We start from the raw sequence: 23,966 nt of genomic DNA, 5'->3' as shown, positions 1-23,966 counted from the left end.
TTATTCATTTGCCATTATTCATACCATTCAACTTGTTTACTTTAATTCCGTCTTCACTTTGCTCATTTGAGCCTCATTTTGTGATTGTGTTGTGATTGTATATACTTGTATGTGTTTGTGGTCTTTTGACCTTAATGTACATAATAACAACAAAAACCCTAAAAGGCATTTGTGTGGACTATTGGATTTGATTTGAGACATTGGACTTAGAATTAGGAAACACTCCATATGCAAAAGGACCTGGCCAATACCAATTTTCATGAAACCAAGTGCTTGTGATTGGAAACTTCATCTGAAGCAAGTATTGTGATCCCATCCGAGTTCATCTACTACATGGTCTTATTGAAGTTGTTACTTTGAACTTGTGCCTAATGCCTATCTTTGAGTTCATTTGGTACATGGAATATTATGAAGAAGATCTTGAAGTTTCTAAGCTTGGATATGGCTATCTTTATTTGTTGTGTTGCTCTTCATCTTTCTATTTGTGTGTTGATAATGTTTGATTCTGAAGTCCAAGGGAAATTTGGGTTTCTATATGACATTCTTGTCTATTGGATTGGAGCCCATTGGTCAGATCTTTTCAACTCTTAACTTTTAAATTTTTGTTTAGGATTAGTCTCTTCATCTCTTCCCCACTTATTTAATTTCAAATCTCTCACCTCTTTCAAAATCTTCTTTGTTTGTGATTTCTAAATGATCTTTTTAATGTTCTTATTCGTAGCTTTAACAACCCCATTCATCTTAGGTTTGTAGGGAGAAGAATTATGATGTACGATTTTGAAGTCTTTGCAAAGAGCTTCCACCATATTATTGTTCAAATTAGATCCATTATTAGTAATGATCATACTTGGCACACCATAACGACATATAATCTGATTCTTGATAAACCTTACAACAACTTGCTTGGTTACATTCACATACGATGCCGCTTCAACCCATTTTATGAAGTAATCAATAGCCACTAGAATGAAACGATGTCTGTTTGAAGCTTTGGGCTCAATCATACCAATCATATCAATTCCCCACATGGAGAAGGGCCATGGAGAGGAAATGATGTTCAATAGTATCGGGGGAACATGAATCTTATCTGCGTATATTTGTCACTTGTGGCATTTCTTCACAAACTTGCAACAGTCAGATTCCATTGTCATCCAATAGTAACCTACTCTCAACATCTTCTTAGCCATAGCATGTCCATTGGAATGGGTACCAAAGGAACCTTCATGGACTTTAGTCATCAACATTTGTGCTTTGTGTCTATCCATGCATCTGAGCAAAACCATATCAAAAATTTTCTTGTAAAGCACATCACCATTCATGTAGAAGTTTCCAGCTAATCTCCTCAAAGTGTTATTATCTTTCAAAGATGCACTAGACGGGTAAATCTGACTCTGGAGGAAACATTTGATATCAAAATACCATGGCTTCTCATCTTTAACTTCTTCAACAACAAACACATGAGATGCCCTATCAAGACGCATCATAGTCAAATTAGGAACTTCATTCGAAAACTTCACCACAAATATAGAAGCCAACGTTGCAAGAGCATCTGCCAGCCGGTTTTCATCTCGAGGGATATGATGAAATTCAACCTTTGTAAAGAAAGTTGAAATCCTCCTCGCATAATCTCTATATGGTATCTGTAGCGGTGTATTCGTCACTTTATGATTTATTGATTAAATCAAAAGCAAAGCATACAAAGAAATCGAGTCGCCACCGCACTTTTATTTATCCAAAGGATTGGCTAAAAAGCGAACAAAAGCCTAAGAAGTTTTACACATAGAAAACTAATGAAAAGATCAGAGAATCTGGGTAAGGGGTTAATTACGCAATGGGAAGGTGTTAGGCACCCAAAACGTCCTAGGTACTCCTAGGGAGCCCTTTTCACACTTGTTGTATAAAATGTTTATTTGTTTATGACATATTGTGCAAACATGATTGGGAAGATGAGAAAAGAATATACAATTTTATTGTTTTTGTGTTTGAACGGATGAACCCGTTGCCTACGTACCTTCCATGAAAGGTAAGGATCAAAACGCCGTAGTTCGGCTAAAAGATTTCCAAAATATGAATGGGTTCATTTTAAAACAAGAGCACTAAGGCTTTTCATTATCAACGGGAGAAACTCACCCAAGACCAACAATCCACCATGCAAGGATAGCTTCAACATTCTAGTGAGGGGTTAACCCTATAATAAGTATGGAAGACTTACAATCAACTCACTAAGGATATGGTGAGATTTACATCAACCACTATGAGAATTGAAACCTATGGCTAATGTACGAAAACATATCAACAATGGACGAAGCCACAAAACAATTGAATGGGTGAAGTTAATTGATTATGAGTATTCACAAAAGGATGGTCAAAGTATGATTAGAATTCAATTCAGAGAAGTGTTATGAAATGGAGTTTAAAAAATCAAGGACTTAGGGTCCAGGTTTCTGATTTGAAAAGACATGAAGATGTTTGCACACTATGTATTTACAAGTTTCAAAAGTCAACAAGTGAAAAGGGGTTTTGAAACAAAGTGGGTATGGATGAAGGAGTGTTAAACTTCCTAGAAGTTCACCTCTTGAGATCATATAGAAGATGATTCAAGTGTGTCCTTTGGAATGAGCAACAAAGCAAGTAAGCAAATAAAAAGCAAGGTGATACTGGAGGCCAATCAATGGACTTACACCAATCTCACAAACAAAGGCGGATACCGGATACCAATCAATTTATTTACACCAATCTCCTAAAACAAAACAATGATACCGGATGCCAATAAATGGACTTATTCCAATCTCATAAAACAAACACGGATACCGGATACCAATAAATGGATTTACACCAATCTCCTAAAACAAAATAGGGATATCAGGTGCCAATAAATGGACTTATTCCAATCTCTTAAAACAGAACAAAACATGGATGTCAGATGCCAATCTATCTGGGCTTATACCAACCTCCAAAGGATGATCATAGGAGTACAAATGCCAACAACATGGACTTACAATTGCATCCTCACATACAACAAACAAACAGAAGCACTAAGCAAAGGGGATATAAGTGGCCAATGAAATGGTCTTACACTCAATCCCTTCCAAATCATAGGAACAAGGGCCAATTAATGGACTTATAGTTGATTCATCAATGGACAAACAAAGATGTCACAGAGATATGAAATGATGATCATGCAATAATGAGCAATTAATGATGATAAATTCACAAAGGCAAACAAGCAAACATGTATAAATGAATCAAGCAATCAATCAAACAAAGTCATTTAGCACACACTATATACAAGCAATTAGGCTCAAGCAAGGGTTAGACTTTAAAGTCAACTGGAATGGGGTAAGTGGTGCTCTTAACCTTAACATTGAGAGTTAAGGTGAAGCAGATGAAAGGATATGAGGGGTGTGCCTCATGGCTCTTATCTCTGATCAGAGAGAGCTTCAAATGATAGAAGGTGTGGGAGTTCAAAAAGTTGGAACTCTCTCCACAAGTTAATGACTCTATAGATCTTGGGTTAAGATCCACAATGCATTAACATGTAATGTGAGCAAAGGGATGACACACAGCATAGTAGGAGATGGACTACACATCTCTTTTATCTACCAATTGCCTTATCAAAAGGACTTTTCCTGCTTGGGGACAAAGATAAACAATCACAAGCATTGCCTCTTAAGGAGGACTTCAGACAGGTGCCTGGCCACATAACAAACCAGGTCCCATTCACCCTTGATCTGATTGACAACTAGGGCCGAATCACCATACACCTCAAGATGCTTGATTCTCAAATCAATACATTCTTCCAGTCCCATAATGCAGGCCTCATACTCAACCATATTATTTGTGCATTTGAAAGTTAGCCTTGCTGTAAGCGGAATATGCGTGCCATGAGGAGTAATGATTACTGCCCCAATACCATTTCCATACTGATTCACAGCTCCATCAAACACCATCGTCCATCTGGAACCAGGTTCTGGACCTTCATCAAGTGTAGGCTCATCACAATCTTTCATTTTCAAATACAGAATCTCCTCATCTGGGAAGTCATACTGAACTGACTGATGATCTTCAATCGGCTGGTGCGCTAGATGGTCAGCCAAGATACTACCTTTGATAGCTTTCTGAGCTCGATACTCAATCTCATACTCAGACAACAACATCTGCCAGCAGGCAATCCTCCCAGTTAAAGCAGGCTTCTCGAAAATGTACTTGATTGGATCCATTCTGGATATCAACCAAGTGTAGCACCTCAAAATTTGCACCTACCTTTTGTACATACATTCTCATACTAGGTCATAACATTAACATAGTCCACTGCATAACATTGCATTGTTCCTTTGCCCAAGTGCAAGCCATTCAGAAGAATTAGGTCAAACTGGTCAGGAGATCAGTCAATCAAGCAAGCAAGTACAGTTTTCATTGAGACAAGGCCCTAGGGTTGGTCCAACATGTTCACATGACTTAGGGGTCCTTTGGAAGTGTTTTGGTAAAGTATTGGATGCTCAGAAGTCATCAGTCAGTGTTCAGTCTACCAGAAACCCTAGAAAGTCAACTATGGTCAACTGTGGTCAACTGTGCCTGATTTTATGGATTTCAAGGTGGGAAATGGTTTGAGAGGTCTCATTCATGTCCATATAAGCCTCATATAACATGTCAAACATCCACATTGAAGAATTTGAAGTCAAACAAGAAATTTCCAAAAATAGAAAGTTGACCTGTATTTGGAATTTGCCAAAAATGGAGTCTTGATCCTCAAAACTACTTCATCATACAAGCTTCAAATGAAATTTTGCCCAACATGAAAGTTGAAGATCTTGTTCTCCCATTTCCAAAAAGGCCAAGAACACTCATTTCTCATGTATGGTTGGCAAGTTATGATCAAATCATTCTCAAGAATTTTTGAACTTCAAAGTGGCATATCTTCCAAACCATTTGGCCAAATTGAGTGAGGTTTTTTGCTACAAGTCATATTTGATGTGCTCTATCCAAATCTTTCATCACAATCCACCAAAAATCTTCCAAGCAAAATGGCATTTTTTAAGTGGCATGAATTAAATAGAGTGAAGTTGAAAAATGGACTTTCAATTTAAACATTTCCAATGATTTGTACCAATTACATCTGTTCAGAAATCATGTTTAGAGTTTGTCCAAGGCCCAAATTCGTGCATGTACATGCACCCCATGCAAATTTGGTTGATTTTTAGCAATTGGTAAAAACACCTCATTAACCAAATTTCCAATTAACACTTCATTAACCATGATTACAAATGCTAAACAGAGTACATATACAACATTTTCTGCTGAAAAGCCCTAGCCACTTTCAAAAAAAAACAGATCAAAAACTCTCTTGCTCTCAAAATAATCAATTCTTCATCTTGAACTTTTTCTGAAAAAACTCCAAAGAACTCGAACTTGTGTTGGTTGCTTCATCATTCACCATCATTTTTGAGCTCATTGCAAGCATCACACCACCACTGTAAGCAAGGAACACAGAACTGTTTCATCAACCTTCTTCCATGGCAGATCTTGAGTGGAGCTTCCTCAAACATTGCTGAGCTAAAATTCCTTGTCCATTCATCATCTAAAGCAACATTGTTCATCTGTTTCAGCCTTGTACAACCAAACAACATCTGAATCATCACTGTGCTCCAAATTTGGTAAGATTTCGACTCTTTTATTTCTAAAAATCATGCTATGCTTTGTATAGATCTTACCACGCTGAACACTTTGAGTTATGTTGTCATGAAGTTTCATATGTGAATGTTATGCTGCTTGTTGCTTCCTTGTTAGTTCGAATTAGGGTTAGTGATGGTTGTATTGATGATGTACATGATGAGATGAATACAATGGTGTGTCGTTTGTTTATTTTGGGTACAGTTCATTCATGGCTGGAAATCTGGAAAAATGTTGAAGAAAACGTTTAAAACCCTAATTTTCTAAGACCAGCATCGTGTTTGATCCAGCGAAAATGATTTTTGCATGCATCTCCCAGTTTGTGGGCCATGAAACGAATGGTTGAGTGACACGCAATCTAAGTGGAACGCAGCGTTCCATTTAGATGTCCAACATATTACGAAATTGCCATTCCGTGTTAATATTTCCATTAATTCATTTTATTTCTCAATTTTTATTTCATTTTGTGACACCAACTTACAAAAATCATAGCACACTCCGTTTTGATCCAAATTTCATGGGATTTTTTGCAAAATGTTCATCTTGATCTCTAGATTTTTATCATGATTTTTCCAGATTTTTTGCATATGTGGATTTAAAAAGATGCTAGGGTTTGTTCATGTTGGTCATTCTATGAATGTTTTGCCAAACCAATTGTGAAATGATGATACATTATCCAATGCTTCCCAAATTGTTTGTGCTCAAACTAGACATGTTCATGGTGATTTTGGTGTAGAGTTTGTGAATTTATCATTTCCGGTTGTGGAATTATGACTTTTTGAATAGGGGTGTGACAATTTGTGTCACACCATGTATGTCCAACTTCATGATTTTAATTACCTTGCCTAATGAACTCAAAATGGTCTGATTTTTTGCATGAACATGCTTATGGATGTTGAGAATGTGTGTGAATTTTTCTGAAATTTTGGAATGCATTTTCTATTTGATTGATAATTTCGCCCCTATTTGACCAAAATGTTGACTTTTTGTGACACATGTTCCCATATGATTTGTGAATTTCTCATACATTATTGGATGAACTTGAAATTCGACATGTGAATTGTGAACATCTTAAAGTACATCATTGTTTTAATCCCATTCATTTCTCATATGTTGTCACTGTTTTATGATTTATTGAAGTTGGTGCATGTTTGGTTGACTTCTTTGAGCATGTTTGAACTTGCCTTGCCTTTCTGATTTTCATTGACCAACTTCCCTTTATCCAAATGAGCTGAATATTGGTATGCTTATCATGTTATGGATGATGTTTGATCATGAATTTTTTGAGAATTTTTTGAATTGTTTGTGATTGGATTTGAGTTGCATCATTCTGTTGACTTCTTTGAGCTTCTATATGCCATGCTTTGACCTAATTTGCTTATGAAATGATGATGATGATTGATATGAACATGAAACCAATTGATTTTGTTTCTTGATTGTTTGAACTTGATTTTGGACACTTGTCACTTGCTCTTTTGACTTTCTTATCTCTTTTTGACCCTAGGCTTGTCCTAGTGGTCATGTTGCTCATGTTTAAGTTTGTTGTTTCAAGTTAAGCAACAAATACCCAAAGAGATCAATACAAATTGATTGAGCTTGATTGATTATCATGACTAACTTGTTTGTTTTGTAGGTTGCTTGGCTCGCATGCTTTGAGCCTTGTGCATTGCACATTTAACTGATTGTGTTGACTGTTGATCTCTATCTCATTTTGATTTAACTTTGAATTGTATACTGATGTTGTCTGACTGGTTTCAGGTACCTTTAGTTGCTTATAGTTCCTTGTGAACTTTGCTTTGCTTTGCGTAATAGCAATTTGCATTGAGGTATAATTTCTTATCTTCATGTAGTCTGGAAGACCTGGCCTGTTACTTGGCCAGGCAACTGTCTGAAGTCCTCCTTAAGAGGCAATGTTTGTGACTGTTTACATTTGTCCTTGTACATATTCAAAGACCTCCTAAGTGAAGAGGCAATTGGCAGAACCCAAGGGATATGCAATCTATCCCCTGTTATTCTGTGTGTCATCTGCTTTGCTCACACCACTGTGTTGATGCATTGCAGATACAAACCCAAGATCTGGTACAATTGTACAGTTGAGTCAGTATCAAATGTGTAAAAGGGTTCCCACTTTCTGAACCCACACATTCTTGTCTTAAAGCTCTCCCAGGCCAGGGATAAGAGCTGTGAAGTCTTATCTTCACTCACCTTTCATCAGCTTCACCCTAACTCTCAATGCTAGGGTTAAGAGCTAACACTACCCAGTTACAGTGGTTTGTTTGTTGAGGTTGATATGACCCCTCGACTAAAACCTAACCTTGTTTGAGCCCATTGCTTGCATATAGTGTGTGCTACTTGTGTTTGTGTGTTTGCTTTAGCTTGCTCCCTGTGCAAGTTAGGTTTAGTTTGGCTTGCTTCCTGTGCAAGTTAGGTTTAGTTTGGCTTGCTTCCTGTGCAAGTTAGGTTTGGTTTGGCTTGCTTCCTGTGCAAGTTAGGTTTAGTGTGGCTTGCTTCCTGTGCAAGTCATGTTTAGGATAGGCTTGCTTCCTGTGCAAGTTAGCTAGAAACCTTAACTTAGGGATGATTTGGATGATAACATCTAGGCTCGAGTTGTAGTCTCCCTAGTTGTGTCTCCCTCTGTTATCTGGTTAGGCTAGTCCTGTATCCCTCCGTAGGGGAACTACGTCGCCCTGATCCTCATACCAGATGAGGTACGTAGGCAGGAGATGAGCAGATCTCTCCGGGCGCCTGTGTCTTTGTTTTATCTTGTTGTGTGCTTGGAAGCTGATGTAAGTCCATCGAGTGGCATTCGGGTTCCAGTGTGCGTGTGTTTTTGGTTCGGATGCTGATGTAAGTCCAGTGATAGGCATTCGGGCTCCACGTTTGCCTTTGCCTGTGTTTGTTTGTGTGCGTGTTTGCCGAGCTACGAATGCTCTGATTCTCCTTCGTCCAAGGAGATACGTATGCATAGGATGCGATATCCTAGCGAGCATGTGTCGTTTCCCCAGTCCGAACTACTTCGACTCTGATGTCTATGCCTGATAGACTAAGTAGGCCCAGGATGCGATATCCTGCCGAGTCAGTCTCGTTTGTTTTCTTGTGTCTCTTTCAGCCAGTGTGTGTGTTTTGAGCAGTGTTTTAGCAACCATTTCCCTTCCTTTAGTGCGTGGATCCCGTCGAGTACGACGGATGCGTAGGGGTGCTAATACCTTCCCTTCGCATAACCGACTCCCGATCCCATTCTCTTTGGTCGCGAGACCATGTCTTTTCCAGGTTTACTTCGAGCGTTTCCTTTCCCTCCTTTGGGATAAATAACGCACGGTGGCGGCTCTGTTGTTCTTCGTTTCCCGCCGGTTTTTTCCCGTAATGCGACAGCTGGCGACTCTGCTGGGGAATATAGAGAAGTTGACCTGTGCTGGTCCGTCTTCCCTAAGCGAGTCTCTCCTAGCTCTCTCTAGGTTAGGGTTTTGGTTGCTGTTTGCTGTTTTGTTATTGCATTCATTATTTATTGTTTGCATTCATTATTTATTGTTTGCGTTTATGTTTGCACTTATGTTTGCATTCATTCACATTCATTATTCATCTGGCTGGTTGTCTGTTTCTCTCTGTTGGGGTGGGAGTCACTTGAGGTAAAAGGTCCAATACCCAGACCATGAGTGAAATCTAGGATGCTTAGGAATAGAGTGATTCATGGGAAGCGGGTGGTATTGCGCCACTTAGCGGAACATTGATATCACGAGCAGTTCAGACCCTGGTGGGATATTGTCGTTGCATACTTCAGGTGTGTATATGATGGTATTCTGCGAAAGGTTATTTATGCTGCGTTTCTCTCGACCTTACCCCGGCCTAGACGACACCCGTGAGTGGGGAAGGGTTTGATCATTATTACAGGTACCGTTGGTGACTTGCGGTTCTGTTGGTGACTTTGGGTTCAGACGACAGTGTCTCAGTTGACCTTGGGTTTTCAAATTGGATTTGGGTTCTGAGTTTAGACCGAAGCTTCGACCTTGTGATTCAGAGATGCAACCAGCCAGTCCAGTCTGCATCATGTGCATCATAGCATATTTATTTTTCAAAAGAAACACGAAAAAAAAAAAGAAAAAAAAAAAAGAAAAATGATGAAAAAAAAAGAAAAAAACTAATCTCTGCATGCATATCATTTCTCAGGTACATTCCAGAGCTTGTCCACTGATAAAGATGGCAACAGTCCCAGAGCCGAAGCGGAAGACCTGTTCCTACAACTTTCATCGTGAGCCGTTGACTTCATTGATAGAGTTGGGTAGCTTTGTGACTAGTGATCGTCTGAAGGGGTTTGTTGACCAGTTTGGGGATATTCTGACGTTGTTGAAGACGGTAGTTGATCCGGTACCGCTACAGACTCTTCTTCAGTTCTACGACCCGGAGCTTAGATGTTTCACCTTCCAAGATTATCAGTTGGCACCTACCCTCGAGGAGTATTCCATTCTGTTGAGCATCCCGATTCAGCATCAGGTCCCTTTCTTGGACGTACCGAGGGAAGTTGATTTCAGAGTTGTTGCCAGAGCTCTCCAGTTGAGTGTCAAAGAAGTTTGTGATAATTGGAAGCCCAGTGGGGATGTTGTGGGTTTGCCGTTGAAGTTTCTGCTGAGAGTTGCCAGAGATGAAGCCGAGAAGGGGAATTGGGAAGCTTTTCACGCCCAGTTTGCTGCCATGATCTACGGGATCGTCCTATTCCCGAGTATGCCTAATTTTGTTGACCATGCTGCCATCAGTGTCTTCATTGGAAGGAATCCAATCCCCACTCTTTTAGCTGACACTTATTATGCCATCCACAGTAGGCATGGTAAGGGTGGAGCTATCCGATGTTGTCTACCCCTCCTACTCAGATGGTTCATGTCCCTTCTGCCGGCCAGTGGACCCTTTATGGATGCTCAGAGCACTCTTAAGTGGACTCAGAGGGTCATGTCGCTTACCTCCTATGACATCAGATGGCAATCTTACCGGATGGATGTGAAGAATGTTATTATGAGTTGTGGAGAATTCCGGAACGTGCCACTTGTGGGAACCAAAGGTTGCATAAATTACAATCCAGTTCTTTCTCTTCGTCAGTTAGGGTTTGTAATGAAGGGAAAACCGCTTGAAGCTGAGATAGCTGAAAGTGTGTATTTTGAGAAGCAGAGTGACCCGACTAGATTGGAGCAGATAGGAAGAGCTTGGAGGTCTGTTGGAGTGAAGGATGGAGCTGTTTTAGGGAAGAAGTTTGCCATCGCTATGCCTGATTACACTGATTGGGTAAAAAAGAGAGTGGAAACTTTGTTGCTACCCTACGATAGGATGGAGTCGTTGCAGGAGCAACCACCTTTGATCCTTGCTGAGAGTGTGCCTGCTGAGCACTATAAGCAAGCTCTGATGGAGAATCGCCGGTTGAGAGAGAAGGAGCAAGACACCCAGATGGAGCTTTACAAAGCCAAAGCTGATAGGTTGCACTTGGCCCATCAACTCAGGGAAGTGCAACGAGAGGATGCTAGTAGAGTGAGGAGCAAGAAGAGATCCTACGAGGAGATGGAGTCCATGTTGGACACAGAACATCGTGAGTGTTTGAGGCTGCAGAGAGCTGAAGCCAGTTATCAGAAAAAGATCAGAGACCTGGAGAAGCAACTCAAAGACAAAGACGTCCGATTGAAAAGGAGGTAGACCTGAGACAGGCATCAGAGGACTATCTTGGAGGAGAAGTCATGGAGCTTAGAAGACAATTGAAGGAGAAGATCACCCCTCTACCAGAATGTTCAGAATGCACACTGTTGATAGACCAGTGCTAGTACCTGAAGACCCTCATTCCGGAAGACCGTTTGTCTTAGATTTGTACCTTTGATGTTTATGTTGAGAATCACCTCCAGGCTTGTTGGATGGGATTCATTTGTTTGTACTTTGTTTACTCAAATATTTGTTGACTTGGTTGTATGATCTTTTTGCCCTTATTTATCGATAAAGTTGTTGGTGTTCCCTGTTGTTCTCATTCACCTTGTACTTGGTTGTTTCCTTGTTGCTCCAGGTTGCCATCTTTTGAAGATGGATCAGGCTCTTTGAATGCCTGAGAAATGAGCATATCATGTGCATCATACGCATCATTAACATCATACTCATCTCATTTGCATAACAGGTGTTCTTGTGCCGACTTCTCACTTTGATTCCTGTGTTCAGGCAGGATAGCTGATCAGAGACCGCATCGCTACTCAACGAGACTCAACCATCAAAGGAACATGGGTCAAGTACAAGCTGAGTTAGCAGAGATGAGGGCTAACATGGCCCAGTTCATGCACATGATGCAAGGGGTTGCGCAAGGACAAGAAGAACTCTGAGCTCTAGTTCAGAGGCAAGAAGCTGTAGTTCCGCCGCCCAACCAAGCTCTGCCAGAGGGAGGCCCGATTAATGATAACCCTACTGCGGCTGTGCCCATCAACAACTATGCTGTAGGGGAGGAATTAAGAGGTATTCGAATCAACGGTCAGCCTATTGCTCCAGAGACTGCCAATGCCAGAGTAGTCCGTGCTTCGGCCCGAAATCAGGCTCCGATTATCGACAGACAAGAGGATATGTTCACTCTACTCAGTGAAGACGAAGATATCTTGGGGAGGGTTGATGAGAGAGACCGCAAAGTTGAGGCCCTTGCTGAGAAGATCCGGGCTATGGAGTGTCAAAATTCTCTTGGTTTTGACGTAACTAATATGGGATTAGTGGAAGGTCTGAGAATCCCACACAAGTTTAAAGCACCCACTTTCGACAAGTACAACGGCACTTCTTGCCCTCGCACTCATGTGCAGGCATACTATCGAAAGATCTCGGCGTATACTGACGACGAGAAGATGTGGATGTATTTTTTCCAAGACAGCCTATCTGGGGCGTCTTTGGACTGGTACATGGAGTTAAAAAGAGATTCGATCAGATGCTGGAGGGATTTGGGAGAAGCGTTCCTCAGACAATACAAACATAACATGGATATGGCACCGACCCGGACTCAGCTGCAGAGTCTGTGTCAGAAAAACAACGAGAGCTTTAAAGAGTACGCCCAGAGATGGCGCGAGCTTGCTGCGAGAGTTCAACCCCCTATGTTGGAAAGGGAGTTGACAGATATGTTCATAGGCACTCTTCAGGGTATATTTATGGACCGGATGGGAAGCTGCCCATTCGGTAGTTTTTCTGATGTCGTCATCTGTGGCGAAAGAACTGAAAGTCTGATCAAGGCCGGCAGAATTCAGGATGTGGGGTCTTCTTCGTCATCAAAGAAACCTTTCTCTGGGGAACCTCGCCGTAGAGAAGGTGAAACCAATGTTGTACAACACCGAGGGAGTGTGTACAGAGGAAGTGTGAGTAGAGATCAATATCGCCCGGTTGCTGCAGTGACCATTCCTGCACCTCAACCTCGTCAACAACAGCAACAAAGGGTTCAACAACCGCAACAACAACAACAACAACAACAACGTCCGTATCAGCCCAGACAAAGAATGGCTGATCGAAGCTTTGATCCACTGCCAATGTCGTACGCCGAACTATTGCCCGAACTACTCCGGTTAGGGTTTGTTGAGCTGCATACAATGGCTCCACCAACAGTGTTGCCACCTGGATACGACACCAACGTCCGCTGTGACTTTCATTCTGGGGCACCAGGGCACCACACTGAAAAATGTCGGGCTTTCCAGCACAAAGTCCAAGATTTGATCGATTCCAAAGCGATCAACTTTGCTCCGGTACCAAACGTTGTAAACAATCCTATGCCTCAGCATGGAGGACATAGGGTGAATTGTGTTGAAGGGGCCGAAGCTGAAGACTTTGTTGTCAGAGTGGAGGAGATTCAGACTCCTTTGTTGACTGTGAAGGGCCGTATGCTGAATGGGGTGTCTACCCGGGCTGTAATGAGGGCTGTTTGGGTTGTGTTGAAGCTGTTAATGGTTGTGACCAGTTGAGGGCTGGTATTTAGAAGCTGATCGACGAGGGTTGCGTTCGGTTCAGTCGGGCTGTCAAAGATAATGGGTCGGTGTCAACTGTCACCATCTACTTTAAACCGGCTGAAGGACGAGGACGAGGGGTCGTTAGTTCATCTGCAGCAAGTGGTACTCCAGTTACCATTTCCGCTCCGGTAACCATCAGTGCTCCAACTACTATAGTGGCGTCTGGAAGAAGACCAGTTGAGAATAGTAGGGCTGTGCCATGGAGGTATGATAATGCATATCGCAGCAATCGAAGGGCTGATAATCAGATGAGGCCAACGAGTCAAGCGCCTGTGACGATCAGTGCACCAGTGAAAAATCATGTGGTTGTGAGTCCCGTTGTGGACAACGTTGGTGGACCAGGAGGTTTCACTCGGAGTGGACGACTGTTTGCTCCTCAGCCGTTGAGAGATGCTAATGTTGAGGCATCTGCTAGGGCGAAGGGCAAACAAGTTATTGCTGACGAGGAACCGGCTCAGAAGGAGGCTGAGGGTTCATTTGAAAAGGACGTGGAAGAATTCATGAAGATTATAAAGAAGAGCGACTACAAGATCGTAGATCAGCTCAACCAGACTCCGTCCAAAATTTCAATTCTCTCTTTGCTGCTGTGCTCTGAGGCACATCGTGATGCTTTGCTGAAGATGCTGAACATGGCATACGTACCGCAAGAGATCTCCTTCAACCAACTAGAGGGAGTGTTGGCCAACGTGAGCACCAGGCATGGTGTAGGTTTCACTGACCTAGACTTAACGCCTGAGGGTCGTAATCATAACAAAGCCTTACATATCACTATGGAATGTAAGGGAGCAGTTTTGTCTCACGTACTGGTAGACACCGGGTCGTCCTTGAATGTCTTGCCAAAGCAGATTCTGAAGAAGATTGATGTTGAAGGAGTCGTGCTCACTCCCAGTGACCTTATTGTGCGCGCTTTTGATGGATTCAAACGTTCTGTGTTTGGTGAAGTTACGCTGCCGATGAAGATAGGTCCCGAGGTTTTCGACATTGTTTTTTATGTTATGGACATTCAACCCGCCTACAGCTGTCTGTTGGGGCGTCCGTGGATTCACGCAGCAGGAGCAGTCTCGTCAACTCTCCACCAAAAACTCAAGTATGTCTGGAACGGCCAAATTGTGACCGTGTGTGGCGAAGAAGAAATTCTGGTGAGTCACCTATCCTCGTTCAAGTATTTCGAGGTAGATGGCGAGATCCACGAAACGTTGTGCCAGGAATTTGAGACCGTGGCTCTGGAGAAGGTGGCCTATGCTGATCAGAGGAAGCCGGGTGCTTCGATCGCTTCGTACAAGCAAGCCAAGGAGGTTGTTGATTCCGGCAAAGCTGAGGGCTGGGGCAAAATGGTAGACTTGCCGGTTAAGGAAGACAAGTTCGGTATCGGATATGAGCCTCTCCAAGCAGAGCAGAGTGTACAAGCGGGTCCAAGTACCTTTACCAGCGCCGGGCTGATGAATCATGGCGACGTCTTTGCAACTGGTAGTGAAGACTGTGACGGTGATTGCGATTTAGACATCTGGGTCCGCCCGTGTGCACCAGGGGAGTCTATCAACAACTGGACGGCTGAAGAAGTGGTCCAAGTTACTCTTCTGACAGAGTAATTTTCTTTTGTTTTTTCATTTTGCATGAAAAACCCTACGTTCTGCCCAAGGCGTAGTTGGTTCATTGTAGGGCCTCATCATGTTTTAATGATTATCATAAATAAAGGACGTTTTGCAATCAAATTTTGTGATCCCTGTCTTTCCATTTTTTGTTTTCACTTTTTCTAAAAAACAATAAAAATGGCAATGTTTTTTGTTTTTGTGACTTTATTGAAATCTTTTTCTAAAACAAAACATTAAAACATGCAGAAGTGACCTTATGGCATCCACTATGAACAGTTCTGTTATGCCTCATCATGATTTTGATAATCCTATCTACCAAGTTGAAGAGGAGAGTGAGGAAGACTGTGAACTCCCCGCAGAGTTGGTCAGATTGCTGAAGCAGGAGGAAAGGGTCATCCAACCTCATCAGGAGGAGTTGGAGATTGTTAATCTGGGTACTGAGGACGCCAGAAGAGAGATCAAGATTGGGGCTGCTTTAGAGGACTCTGTCAAGAGGAGGCTGATTGAGATGTTGAGAGAATATGTGGAAATATTCGCCTGGTCATATCAAGATATGCCTGGGTTGGATACAGACATTGTGGTGCATCGACTACCCCTCAGAGAAGAGTGTCCGTCGGTCAAGCAGAAGCTTCGCAGAACTAGTCCCGATATGGCTGTCAAGATCAAGGAAGAGGTTCAAAAGCAGTGGGATGCGGGTTTTCTGGCTGTTACCAGTTATCCACCGTGGGTGGCCAACATCGTTCCTGTGCCGAAGAAGGATGGCAAAGTCAGGATGTGTGTCGATTACCGGGATTTGAACAGAGCGAGTCCGAAAGATGATTTCCCATTACCTCACATCGATGTATTGGTGGATAATACGGCTCAATCCTCGGTATTCTCTTTCATGGACGGTTTCTCGGGCTATAATCAGATCAAGATGGCGCCAGAGGACATGGAAAAGACGACATTCATTACACCTTGGGGCACGTTCTGCTACAAAGTGATGCCATTTGGGCTGAAGAATGTTGGTGCTACCTATCAGAGGGCAATGACGACTCTCTTTCATGACATGATGCACAAGGAGATAGAAGTGTACGTGGATGATATGATTGCGAAGTCGCAGACAGAAGAGGAGCACCTGGTAAATTTGCAGAAGTTGTTTGACAGATTGGTCAAGTTCAAACTGAGGCTGAATCCGAACAAGTGTACGTTTGGGGTGAGATCCGGAAAGCTGTTAGGCTTCATTGTCAGTGAGAAAGGGATTGAGGTTGATCCAGCAAAAGTCAAAGTTATTCAAGAGATGCCTGAACCGAAAACGGAAAAGCAAGTCCGTGGGTTTTTAGGGAGGTTGAACTACATTGCAAGGTTCATATCTCATCTAACGGCCACGTGTGAGCCAATTTTCAAATTGCTCAGAAAGAATCAGGCGATCAAGTGGAATGATGATTGTCAGAAAACTTTTGACAAAATCAAAGAGTATTTACAAAAACCTCCAATCCTGATTCCTCCAGTTCCAGGGAGACCATTGATAATGTACCTGTCAGTTACCGAGAACTCGATGGGGTATGTATTGGGGCAGCATGACGAGTCTGGTCGAAAAGAGCATGCCATATACTACCTTAGCAAAAAGTTTGCCGACTGTGAAACAAGATATTCACTGCTCGAGAAAACTTGTTGTGCTTTGGCTTGGGCTGCTCGCCGACTAAGGCAGTATATGTTGAACCATACTACCTTGTTGATTTCTAAGATGGATCCAGTAAAGTACATCTTTGAGAAGCCGGCTCTCACCGGGCGCGTTGCTCGATGGCAGATGATTTTAACAGAATATGACATTCAGTACACGTCACAGAAGGCCATCAAAGGTAGTATTCTGTCAGACTACCTTGTCGAGCAACCAATTGATGACTATCAGCCAATGATGTTTGAATTCCCTGATGAAGACATCATGTATCTGAAGATGAAAGATTGCGAAGAGCCACTTGTCGAGGAAGGACCGGATCCTGATGACAAGTGGACACTGATGTTTGATGGGGCTGTGAATATGTACGGTAACGGTGTTGGGGCAGTGCTCATTAATCCTAAAGGGGCTCACATACCTTTCTCTGCCAGATTGACTTTTGATGTCACCAACAACGAAGCTGAGTATGAGGCTTGTATCATGGGGATAGAAGAAGCCATTGATCTGAGGATCAAAACTCTTGACATATTTGGAGATTCCGCTCTAGTGATCAATCAGGTCAATGGAGATTGGAATACGAACCAGCCGTATTTGATTCCGTATAGAGATTACACTAGAAGAATACTGACGTTCTTCAAGAAAGTAAAGTTGTATCATGTCCCCCGGGATGAGAATCAGATGGCTGATGCTTTGGGCACTTTATCGTCCATGATAAAAGTTCATTGGTGGAATCATGTGCCACATGTTGCGGTGAATCGACTCGAGAGGCCTGCATATGTGTTTGCAGCCGAGTCTGTTGCGATTGATGAGAAGCCGTGGTACTATGACATCAAGAACTTCCTCAAGACTCAGGAGTATCCTGAAGGTGCGTCAAAGAATGATAAGAAGACCCTGAGAAGGCTAACTGGAAGCTTTTACTTGAATCAGGATGATGTGCTGTATAAAAGGAACTTTGACATGGTCTTGCTCAGATGCGTGGATAGACACGAAGCAGACATGTTAATGCAAGAAGTGCATGAAGGTTCGTTTGGTACACATGCTGGTGGTCATGCAATGTCGAAGAAACTGTTAAGAGCCGGTTATTACTGGATGACTATGGAATCCGATTGTTTCAAGTATGCTCGGAAGTGCCATAAATGCCAGATCTATGCTGACAAGGTGCGTGTACCACCAAGCCCGTTGAATGTCATGAACTCACCTTGGTCGTTTGCCATGTGGGGCATTGACATGATTGGGAAGATTGAGCCTACTGCTTCGAATGGACATCGCTTCATCTTGGTCGCGATCGATTACTTCACCAAATGGGTAGAAGCAGCTTCCTTTGCCAACGTCACCAAACAAGTGGTTGCCAGGTTCATCAAGAAAGAAATCATATGTCGTTATGGAGTCCCTAAGAGAATCATCACTGACAATGGTTCAAATCTCAACAACAAGATGATGAAAGAGCTTTGCAGAGATTTCAAGATTGAACATCACAACTCTTCTCCTTACAGACCGAAGATGAATGGTGCTGTAGAGGCGGCTAACAAGAATATCAAGAAGATTGTGCAGAAGATGGTCGTTACGTACAAGGATTGGCATGAGATGTTGCCTTTCACTTTGCATGGGTACCGTACTTCAGTGCGTACGTCGACCGGGGCAACCCCGTACTCCCTTGTGTATGGTATGGAAGTTGTCTTACCTGTTGAAGTGGAGATCCCTTCTCTGAGGGTATTGTTGGATGTCAAGCTGGATGAAGCCGAGTGGATTCGAACAAGGTTTAATGAGTTAAGCCTTATCGAAGAATGACGGTTGGCAGCTGTGTGCCATGGGCAGTTATATCAGAGAAGGATGAAGCGAGCCTTTGATCAGAAAGTGCGTCCTTGGACATTTCAGACTGGTGATCTAGTTCTGAAGAGGATCCTTCCTCCCGGTACAGATAACAGGGGCAAGTGGACTCCTAATTATGAAGGTTCGTATGTTGTGAAGAAGGTCTTCTCCGGTGGAGCCTTGATGCTTACAACTATGGATGGTGAAGATTTCCCGTCCCCTGTTAACTCAAATGTAGTCAAAAAATACTTCGCATAAATTGACCTGCTGGACAAAAAGAATAAAAGAGTCCAGGCAAAAAAGGGCATCCCGGCGAACCAAAAAAACAGAAAGAAAAGGTTCGGGCAAAAATTAGGGATAAAAATGAAAAGAATTTGTACACCCGGTAAGTCGAAAACCCGCAAGGGCGGCTTAGGCAAAAATGGGTATCCCGGTGGATTGAAAACCCGAAAGGGCGATCCAGCCAAAAGAGGGATTAAGGCGAAGACTACAGTCTAAGTCATCTGTACTTCATCGCGCTTCGTCAGCTACCATCTCGAAAGATGTGATCGGTCCAATCATTCTTCTCAGAAAGCAAGGAGTTGGGAGGAAATTGATGATCTATGAATTATAACAGAATTGGGAAACAATGGATGCCGTGTTCACATTGCCATTAGGATAGTTTATTTTCCTTTTGTGCGCAATTACCTCTTTCTAGGAATTGCTTCCCAATGTATTTGCCTTTTCAGGCACATTTTCAATCAATAAAAGTCGTTATTCAGATAAATAGCTCTCCTGTTTTTATTTTTACTGTTTTGTTTGCAAAAACGTCCGATTTTTTTGATAAACATTACATATAAAAACATGAAGGCTAAACAATAACGTGCAAAAGATTAAAACATTTGAAAATTATTTTTGAATGTTGAGGACACTTGAGCGTATCTTGTCCACGTATCCCCTGGGGCATCGGTTGTTCCGTTTTGCAGGTCGTCACTTGTGAGTATTCCCCAGCAGTTATTTTCCCAGAGCAGAGTTCATCCTACCAGTGGATTGGACGAGTTTCCATAGCAGACTGATATCTGCATCCCCAGCTGAGTTGATTCTACCTGTGGATTGCATGGGTCTTCCCCAGCGGAGCAGTTATTCCCCAAGCGGAGTTTATCCTACTTGTGGATTGATTGGGATATCCCCACCAAAGTTGCCGGTGTTTTCTGTAGCAAGTTGCTTCATTACTCCCCAGCGAGTTGCCTGGTCTTCCCCTAGCGGAGTTGTATTGATGGTTCCCCGACAGTTGCCTTGTTTTTCCCTAGTGGAGTTGTATTGATGGTTTTTTAGCACGGTCATCCTGTGTATTCCCCGGCGGGGTTTTCATCATTTTGCATCTTGCATGTAGTGATCATTGCATCCTCAAAAACTGCGTAGCATTTCCGTTCCATATGGAGCATTACGCCATAGAAAAATTCAAACATATGCATTCATGTGTTAACCCAATCAGACCGTATCCCCGGCAGAGGCGGATCATTTTAGTCAACATCGGCACATCACGTCTGCTACAGTTTCTTTGATAGTATTCAGGATTGATATCCCCACAGAGGTTTATTTCCTCACCCGTTGGTGACAGAAAGTTTGTTTCTCCTCAGTGAGACCCCCAGCAAGTGATCAGCCTTGCCTTGACATATCTAAGACGTCGTTCTTGTAATACCGGTAAGTTGTCGTGTCAGCACCCGCGTGTGCTTCCCTTTTTGGTATCGGTAAACACCATTGTTTCGGTGTCGATAAACATCGAGTCTCACTCCAGTCATCAATAAATGTCTGGTCATCATTTTTTGGTGTCGGTAAACACCATTGTTTCGGTGTCGGTAAACGTCGAGTCTCACTCCAGTCACCAGTAAATGTCTGGTCACCTTTGTTTGATGTCAGTAAACATCATCTTTCGATGTCGGTAAACATCGAGTCTTTTCCTCAGTCATCGGTAAATGTCTGATAATTCCCCAGCTAGAGATCCCCAGTAGAGTCATCGGTAAATGTCCTATCTGGTTTCCGGTTGCGAATATATGTTTTTCTCTACCCAGTAGATTTTTCCCCAGTCATCGGTAAATGTCTGGTCGTTTTTGGATGTCGGTAAACATCATCTTTCGATGGCGGTAAACATCGAGTCTCATCCCAGTCATCGGTAAAGGTCTGGTCATGCGTTATTTTTTCCTGTCGATAAAATCAAGATCTCCAAGAGTCGTCAGTAAACGTCTTGTCTGATTCCATTACAAATATATTTTGTTCCTCCCCAAGCAGAGATACCATCGGTAAATGGCCCCGTTTTCTTCGATATCGGTAAATATCGAATTCCCAGTTGCAGCAGCCATCGGTAAATGGTTTTGTTGGAGTTAATATCTGTAAATGTCAAGTTTCTTTGAAGCCACCATCGGTAAATGGTCTTGCTTCCTTTTACATCAAGTTGTTTCCCAGCAGCCATCGGTAAATGGTCTCGCTGAAGTTGATATCGGTAAATATCAAGTTTCCAGTTTCTAACCATCGGTAAATGGTTTCGCTTTCTTGAAGTTGTCACGCAGTCGTCATCAGTAAATGACGCGGCTCTTCTTGTATCATATCCAGCAGAGTGCAAATTTCTACGGTTCTTTGGTATTCAATCCCTGTGTACCCTGAAAGTCTGACAGCCGTTGCTATCATCCGTTCGGGTTCCCAGCTGATTGAATAGGGGCAGCTGTAGCACCTCAAAATTTGCACCTACCTTTTGTACATACATTCTCATACTAGGTCATAACATTAACATAGTCCACTGCATAACATTGCATTGTCCCTTTGCCCAAGTGCAAGCCATTCAGAAGAATTAGGTCAAACTGGTCAGGAGATCAGTCAATCAAGCAAGCAAGTACAGTTTTCATTGAGACAAGGCCCTAGGGTTGGTCCAACATGTTCACATGACTTAGGGGTCCTTTGGAAGTGTTTTGGTCAAGTATTGGATGCTCAGAAGTCATCAGTCAGTGTTCAGTCTACCAGAAACCCTAGAAAGTCAACTATGGTCAACTGTGCCTGATTTTATGGATTTCAAGGTGGGAAATGGTTTGAGAGGTCTCATTCATGTCCATATAAGCCTCATATAACATGTCAAACATCCACATTGAAGAATTTGAAGTCAAACAAGAAATTTCCAAAAATAGAAAGTTGACCTGTAATTGGAATTTGCCAAAAATGGAAAGTCTTGATCCTCAAAACTACTTCATCATACAAGCTTCAAATGAAATTTTGCCCAACATGAAAGTTGAAGATCTTGTTCTCCCATTTCCAAAAAGTCCAAGAACACTCATTTCTCATGTATGGTTGGCAAGTTATGATCAAATCATTCTCAAGAATTTTTGAACTTCAAAGTGGCATATCTTCCAAACCATTTGGCCAAATTGAGTGAGGTTTTTTGCTACAAGTCATATTTGATGTTCTCTATCCAAATCTTTCATCACAATCCACCAAAAATCTTCCAAGCAAAATGACATTTTTTAAGTGGCATGAATTAAATAGAGTGAAGTTGAAAAATGGACTTTCAATTTAAACATTTCCAATGATTTGTACCAATTACATCTGTTCAGAAATCATGTTTAGAGTTTGTCCAAGGCCCAAATTCGTGCATGTACATGCACCCCATGCAAATTTGGTTGATTTTTAGCAATTGGTAAAAACACCTCATTAACCAAATTTCCAATTAACACTTCATTATCCATGATTACAAATGCTAAACAGAGTACATATACAACATTTTTTGCTAAAAAGCCCTAGCCACTTTCAAAAAAAAAACAGATCAAAAACTCTCTTGCTCTCAAAACAATCAATTCTTCATCTTGAACTTTTTCTGAAAAAACTCCAAAGAACTCGAACTTGTGTTGGTTGCTTCATCATTCACCATCATTTTTGAGCTCATTGCAAGCATCACACCACCACTGTAAGCAAGGAACACAACACTGTTTTATCAACCTTCTTCCATGGCAGATCTTGAGTGGAGCTTCCTCAAACATTGCTGAGCTAAAATTCCTTGTCCATTCATCATCTAAAGCAACATTATTCATCTGTTTCAGCCTTGTACAACCAAACAACATCTGAATCATCACTGTGCTCCAAATTTGGTAAGATTTCGACTCTTTTATTTCTCAAAATCATGCTATGCTTTGTATAGATCTTACCATGCTGAACACTTTGAGCTTTGAATCGTTGAAAATGGCTGAGTATTTTGAGAGTTATGTTGTCATGAGATGCCCTATCAAGACGCATCATAGTCAAATTAGGAACTTCATTCGAAAACTTCACCACAAATATAGAAGCCAACGTTGCAAGAGCATCTGCCAGCCGGTTTTCATCTCGAGGGATATGATGAAATTCAACCTTTGTAAAGAAAGTTGAAATCCTCCTCGCATAATCTCTATATGGTATCTGTAGCAGTGTATTCGTCACTTTATGATTTATTGATTAAATCAAAAGCAAAGCATACAAAGAAATCGAGTCGCCACCGCACTTTTATTTATCCAAAGGATTGGCTAAAAAGCGAACAAAAGCCTAAGAAGTTTTACACATAGAAAACTAATGAAAAGATCAGAGAATCTGGGTAAGGGGTTAATTACGCAATGGGAAGGTGTTAGGCACCCAAAACGTCCTAGGTACTCCTAGGGAGCCCTTTTCACACTTGTTGTATAAAATGTTTATTTGTTTATGACATATTGTGCAAACATGATTGGGAAGATGAGAAAAGAATATACAATTTTATTGTTTTTGTGTTTGAACGGATGAACCCGTTGCCTACGTACCTTCCATGAAAGGTAAGGATCAAAACGCCGTAGTTCGGCTAAAAGATTTCCAAAATATGAATGGGTTCATTTTAAAACAAGAGCACTAAGGCTTTTCATTATCAACGGGAGAAAACTCACCCAAGACCAACAATCCACCATGCAAGGATGGCTTCAACATACTAGTGAGGGGTTAACCCTATAATAAGTTAGGAAGACTTACAATCAACTCACTAAGGATGTGGTGAGATTTACATCAACCACTATGAGAATTGAAACCTATGGCTAATGTACGAAAACATATCAACAATGGACGAAGCCACAAAACAATTGAATGGGTGAAGTTAATTGATTATGAGTATTCACAAAAGGATGGTCAAAGTATGATTAGAATTCAATTCAGAGAAGTGTTATGAAATGGAGTTTAAAAAATCAAGGACTTAGGGTCCAGGTTTCTGATTTGAAAAGACATGAAGATGTTTGCACACTATGT

Source organism: Lathyrus oleraceus, chromosome 2 (assembly GCF_024323335.1).
Source record: "Lathyrus oleraceus cultivar Zhongwan6 chromosome 2, CAAS_Psat_ZW6_1.0, whole genome shotgun sequence".
In the NCBI taxonomy this organism is placed as follows: Eukaryota; Viridiplantae; Streptophyta; class Magnoliopsida; order Fabales; family Fabaceae; genus Lathyrus; species Lathyrus oleraceus.
Note: the sequence above shows the minus strand (reverse complement) of the source record.